This window comes from Girardinichthys multiradiatus, chromosome X (assembly GCF_021462225.1).
Source record: "Girardinichthys multiradiatus isolate DD_20200921_A chromosome X, DD_fGirMul_XY1, whole genome shotgun sequence".
NCBI lineage: Eukaryota > Metazoa > Chordata > Actinopteri > Cyprinodontiformes > Goodeidae > Girardinichthys > Girardinichthys multiradiatus.
Window position 1 is genome coordinate 6,897,957 of NC_061817.1, and position 7,217 is coordinate 6,905,173.

The window sequence follows — 7,217 nt, forward strand, 5'->3', positions numbered from 1 at the left end:
TGAACTGCTATTCACACTGAGTAAAGCAATAATCAAATGACTCAGTGCTTGATATGAATAATGTAGGTCTGCAAGCATTCCTTTATAAACATGTATCCAGTAAAGCTACTAAGACTGCACCACAGTGCTAAAAATTAAAGAGTATACAGTGCCTTGTGAAGATATTCCTACCACTTGAACGTTTCTTTACATTTACTCACTTAACAATCATGAACTTTATCGTATTTTATTAGGATTTACTTAGGGACACACCAACACAAGTTGGTACATTATTGTGACGTGGAAGGAAAATGGTACGTTTACCATTTGATACAATGGATTTTATCAAGTGGTAACAGAGTAAAGTGGGCAGGAAACATTTAGAAAACTATACATAATTTTTCTCTAACTTTTACAAATATATAGAAGTTGTGTTGGTCCATCACATAAAATTTCACTAAAATACGTTGATGTTTTTCAGTTGTAATGATATAAAAATTTAAGGGATACCTTTTTATAAAATTTCAGAAAAAAATAATTGTTAATTTGTTATTTCCATTTCTTAATCTCCTGTGATGTTTGCCGGAGACCAAGGTCTTATTTAAGTGGGTGGTTAGAAAGCTTAAACCACCTGATTTTATATAATGTTAGCATGAGTGGATACATGACACATTGTTGCAAATCGAGAAAGTGGGGAAAAAAACAGAACGCAAGGAAATTCAATTAAGTTTTAGCTGGAAGCATCTGATAAGTTTATGAAAATTAAAGTTTTATGTAAATCAGTCGACTGCCTGGCCCAGTGCCAAATCACAGGGGACTGTGCAAGACTGAATTTGAATGAGCTGCCTAGGAACACTCACCAGCATAGAAACATGTTACATGAAATCTGAAAAACAAACTCACTCTTGTTCTCACATTATGAGACCAACACAGCATAACAATTGGACACTGTTTAGTGCATTGGGAATGAAGATTTGCTTTATTCCAACAGTTATAACATTTTACATTATATGCAAAGGCAATGCTGTCACGTTGCAGATGGGAGGGCAGTTCAAGTCAGAGACAACAATGCCATCTTGTGGTGCAACTGCAGAGTCACAAAAGGAGACAGCAGCTCTAATAACCTTTTTATGTGTCATGTAATCTTCTCTAAAACTCATGTAATTATTTCCTGTAGTGTCATATTACAAAGACTCACATCGTCTAAAATAATAAACTCATCTCATAATTATTACACAAAAGCGTCTATAAACTTTACAGTCAAATAGACTAATACTGAGGACGAAAAAAGTGAAACTTTACCCCTGAACACATTTAAGTGTTTATTAATACAGGTCCTTCTCAAAATATTAGCATATTGTGATAAAGTTCATTATTTTCCATAATGTCATGATGAAAATTTAACATTCATATATTTTAGATTCATTGCACACTAACTGAAATATTTCAGGTCTTTTATTGTCTTAATACGGATGATTTTGGCATACAGCTCATGAAAACCCAAAATTCCTATCTCACAAAATTAGCATATTTCATCCGACCAATAAAAGAAAAGTGCTTTTAATACAAAAAACGTCAACCTTCAAATAATCATGTACAGTTATGCACTCAATACTTGGTCGGGAATCCTTTTGCAGAAATGACTGCTTCAATGCGGCGTGGCATGGAGGCAATCAGCCTGTGGCACTGCTGAGGTCTTATGGAGGCCCAGGATGTTTCGATAGCGGCCTTTAGCTCATCCAGAGTGTTGGGTCTTGAGTCTCTCAACGTTCTCCACAATCTTCCTCAGGGTCCGGTCACCTCTTCTCGTTGTGCAGAGTTTTCTGCCACAGTTTTTCCTTCCCACAGACTTCCCACTGAGGTGCCTTGATACAGCACTCTGGGAACAGCCTATTCATACAGAAATTTCTTTCTGTGTCTTATCCTCTTGCTTGAGGGTGTCAATAGTGGCCTTCTGGACAGCAGTCAGGTCGGCAGTCTTACCCATGATTGGGGTTTTGAGTGATGAACCAGGCTGGGAGTTTTAAAGGCCTCAGGAATCTTTTGCAGGTGTTTAGAGTTAACTTGTTGATTCAAATGATTAGGTTCATAGCTCGTTTAGAGACCCTTTTAATGATATGCTAATTTTGTGAGAAGGACCTGTATTGTAAAAAACAACAAAAAAAAACCCATTGTTTTTGGGACTGTCGCCATCGAATGAATGCTACCTTGAAACGGTTGAGCTGGCACGGGATTGGCTAGAGGAAGTGGTGGCTGCACTGAGCTGCGAGAAGCAACTCTGACAAGACTCCAGACTAGTCATGGAGCCCCTAGAACACAAAAAACAGCAAAAAACAAAAAGAAGAGTTCATTCTCACATGTACCAATGAAACACCTTAAATACTACAGCTGCATGTGCAGCAGAAAGTGTGATGAACAGAAATACTATCACAACTTACAGGTGTTCTGTACAGTTATTGTACAACTGTACAGAACACCTGGGACCTGACCTTTTACACACAGGAACTGCTTTCCTTTAAGGCCCTTCAAAATATCCCTAAAAGACCTCTTAGATCGAGCTAAAATAACCTTCAGTAAATCTTTAAAACTGAAAAGTTTCTATAACTTCAGCCTAAAAGGTTTTGTTTAATTCCTCCCATGGCAAAGTTCTTTAAATATGATCAATCACATTTTGGTAACCCGGAAAGCTTTTAAAATAATCCATAATTACACAGAACTTAAAATACTGATTATATAACTGAATCCTGGATGCTGGATGTGAATCACAAATTCTCTGTGACGACGACTCTTGGTAGAAGATCTGGCTCGCTGTGAGCTGCTGGGTTTTAAGAATCAGATTTGGAAACAAAACTTGAACCAGCTTGAGATCTGGTACTACTGGACGACGAGAGGACTGATCCCCCGTCAAGATTTGGTTTTGAAAAGGGTTTTGTCTGCATCGCAATCCTGCTAGATTTTTTTTTCTCCCATGCCTTGGATGTGCTCAGGATCAGTAGCCACTTTCTTTAAGCGTGTCACCTGGTTCTCAATCCAAAGTAAGAAACCATCAAGACATCCAATGAAATGGATGAGAACCACGAGCATTCCAGTTTGAATGACTTCCTTGGCGGAAGAACAGCTGTCACGGCCAGATTTCCCAGTGAGTCAAGCCAGGAGAAGGTAGTGTTGTTACCACTAGCCTGTAACCCTTTTAGCCTGTAACAAGTGATTTGTAGTCAAGTTTATGTTTTCTCCATTCTTTTTACTAAATTAATTAATAGACCTTAGAATAATTAACGATTAAATTATTCCTTCATTATATTGATTCCCAGTTCCTGTGGATAGTTCATATAATCTTATAATTATTATAATCCTCTTTTCCTTAATCTTAGAAATCTCCAGAAACATCATTGCTTCTTTGAACTTCCAATAAAGCACACATCATTTACTAATTTCCCCTCGGGGATCAATAAAGTATCTTTGAATTGAATTGATCAGGAAGGAATAAATTCTTCACATTTACCTTTTAATACATGAGAGCCAGATTTATTTATGCACACCAGTCTTATATATCTTATAAATGCTGCAAAATATAAAGAAATTAATTCATCTTCTATACCGCTTATTCCATAGTGGGTCATGGTGGAGCTGGTGCCAATCTCCAGCAGCCTACGGCAGATAGGCAGGGTACACGCTGGACAGGTCATCAATCCAACACAGGGTAACACAGAAACATACAGGACAAACAACCACACTCATTCACACCTAAGGGCAATTTCGAGAGACCAATTTACCTAACAGACATGCTTTTGGACCGTGGGATGAAGCCGGAGTACCCGGACACAACCCAAGCATGCACGGGGAGAACATGCAAACTCCATGCAATAAGACCCCCGGGCGGGAATTGAACCCAGGACCGTCTTGCTGCAAGGCAACAGTGCTACCAACTGTGCCACCGTGCAGTCCTTAAAGAAAAAAACAATTAGGCCACAAAGCACTGTACTTAAAATATGCTGACCTGAAGTCATGGGAGCCCAGCACCTCAGTGTAATACATGATCTTGCACTTGTGGGAGGAGACTTGAAGGTTGGCCAAAACATCATCCACCCGAGGCAGGCTGGAGGTGGCAGAGGCTGCAGAGCTATGGAAGCGCCACTGAAGGATGTAGAAGCCAGGCCAGCAGGTTATGTGGGAGCCCTGTTTTAACAGAAGGAGGATTCGGCCGATGAAGCGTTTTGATGCAACGCAGCAGACAGTTTTGTTTGTAGAATTGCATTTCAGGACAGTTAAATTCAAATTAATTAAACGTCTGCTATTACCAACACTTTCTCCCTCTCTGCAGGTTAGCGTTTTTCCCACCATGCCGTAATCTTTTCCCAGCACCCAGCTCTTATCAATCAGCTGAGCATTCACTGCCCCAAGGGTGGTGATGCCATGCGCTCCGAGGGAGTCTTTCTTTGGAGGCTGAGGAGCCCTCTTAGAATGATAAATGTTGAAGAGCACATCTCCTTTAGACACATCAAAATCCCAGGTGATCACAGAGGAGGCCTCTGTGATCTTGATCAGCACCTGAAAAAGGATCAAGAAGATGAATGAGAAACAGGGGATTTGTTTTGTTTGCAATGATGCAGTGTAATTTATCTTCCACTTGGTGGCAGTCTAGCTTAGTAGTAAAATCTATCAAATGAACAAAATATTTTCTAATTTAATGTACAAGATTCAAACACATGATGAAAGTTGGCACTGGACCTCATAAGGAGCTCCTTTGAAGATGCTGGCGCTCATATAGATGGAGTCAGTCAAAAGGCAGTTTTCTTCGTTCTCCAGTTCCTCTGCGGTCCTGTACAGAGACTTGGGGACTGCACTGCCCTCAGGGATGTCGCACTAGACAACAGATAAAAAATAAAAACCCAATAAATACACAGTGCAGATGTGGTGGCTTGTGTGCAAGTAAAACATTTAGTGGAAAATAAATGTTGTTCACACAATCCAACAACCCCCCCCCCCCCCCCCCAAAAAAAAAAAAAAACCCCAGCAGGTTTTAGTGGTTCAAGGCTGCTCTCCCTGCCCCAGAATTACAGTAAGCAATAGTCACAAGATAATTTCAGGCTAATGCTGCTGCTGACAAAAACAGGCTCAGGTACATGGCAATTCAATTGAGCTTTTCACAGAAAAAAAAAAAAAAAACTTGCAGGTTTTAGAAGGTTGATTTAATAGCAGGCGAGGACAAAAAAAAATATGCACACACACAAACAGAACTATTGGGTCAGGCCACCAAATCAATGAATTCTAGTGTTAAAATCACTTTCATGGCTGCAGGTCTATAGTTTGTATAAAGTAGAGGTGTAATGTGAAAAGGTGCTCCCAACATCTGAAATGTTAGGTTAAATCACAGCTATACTTATACTGAGATAAGCACCAAATCTGCAAATTTTATTGACTTCTGAAGGGTCACAATACATTTTATTTCAGGGTATTGGAGTAAGGGGGCTGAATACGAATGTGCATCACACTTTTCATATTACTTTTAAACATTTTTGACTTCAACCAATCCTTGTCCTTTCACTTCCCAAATATGCACCGTGTTGTGTTGGTCTGTCACATAATATCTGCAACAAATCCAATACATTTTGTGGTTGCTATGTGACAAAATGTAAAAATGTTCAAGGGGTGTGAATACGATTGCAGGACACTGTATGTTCAGTTCCAACAACATATGAAGAACAAGTAATGTGGATCAAAGAACATAACTAGTCAGGAGAACATCTTCTAAAACAGAAGTGGGCAAATTTAGTCCTGCTGTTGGTGTCCTGCTGGTTTTAGATGCGTCTCTGATTTAGCAAATTGGAATCAAATGTATGGCTCATTACCAGGCCTGTGCAGAAGTTGACTTGACTGCATAGTAAGGAGGTAATTCAGCCTTTTAATTCAGGTGTGTATGTACCAAGGACATCTAAAAGTTGCAGAATACTGTGAAACATGGTGGTGGCAGCATCATGGTGGGGAGCTAAATCCAACATAATCCTGAAAGAAAACCTGTTAAGAGGCTGTGCAAAAGTTCAGACAGGGACCTTTCAGCTGGACAAAGACCCTAAACATGTAGCCAGAGCTATAATAAAATATTTATCAAAGCAAATAAGCATGGCCAAGTCAAAGTCTGGACAGAAATTTTGATTGAGAATCTGTGGCACAAAGTGAATACTGCCGTGTCTAGACACGCCATCCAGCCTAACTGGGTTTAAGCTATTTTGCAAAGAAGACTGGGCAAAAGTATTAACTTAAAATACCTTTTAAAAATGATGCATCATTTTTATTCCACTTTACAATTATGAGCTACTTTGTCCTGGTTTACCGCAGAAAATCCCATTATTATTGTAAAATATTCCGTTATTAATTCCTTTCTGACAAAAAACTGGTGAAATCTTAAATTATCATCAGACTAAATGAAAGATAAAACTGTGAGCTCCATTTAGTTTAGGAGAGAAACTTACCATACAGTCCCCTCCCAGAAAGTCAGGAACGATGTCTGTGTCTATGTAGTCCAGTAAGCCTCCGGGACCCTGGTAGTCTCTCCCAGCATAAATAAGAAACTTCTTACGAGTGTTCTCATTAATCAGGGGTCTGATCTGGAAACGAGAAGACAACAAAGTATTGGGAAATGCAGGACACAGCAGAATCCTTCATTATGAACTCAGGATGAAAACAAGCAATCAATAAGCAATGAATTATTCATGTATGAGGAATAAATGAATTGGCTGGATGATGGTGTTACTAGGCCACCACGTCTGTATCATAGCACATTCTCTATACTCATTTATAATTTCATAATCTGATCATCAATAACTGGATGCATCATTTACATGAACCAGAAGCAAGTGTTACAGTGCTACATTATCAAAGAGCTGTCTTGTGTAATGTTATATTCATGGGGACTTCTTTTGTTTAGTGCTATTATTATCCAGCTCAACTACATATTGCTTTGGCAATGATGAAATAAGGCATTGGTCCCGGCATATTCTGCAGCTATAATTATCTTCATTGGATGATATTTTATTTTTGGTTCTCCCTCTTTTATGTCACTTTCTTCTATCTGCTGTGAACTACCCAACTATTGAGGATTTCAACTCACAGAAATTCAATACACAACTTCATACACACACTCAAATCAGAGCTGCATCAATGGGGTCACAACAAAGGCAAGTTATGACATTTTATTCCTCACCAAGGTCCATAGAACTGGAAACACCCTGGGTGCACGC

General features: G+C 39.2%; 1 pseudogene; it reads right to left on the reverse strand.

The window, feature by feature from the left end:
* Window positions 1-2,024: 2,024 nt before the first annotated feature.
* Window positions 2,025-7,217, reverse strand: part of LOC124863217 — a 14,488-nt pseudogene continuing 9,295 nt past the window's right edge.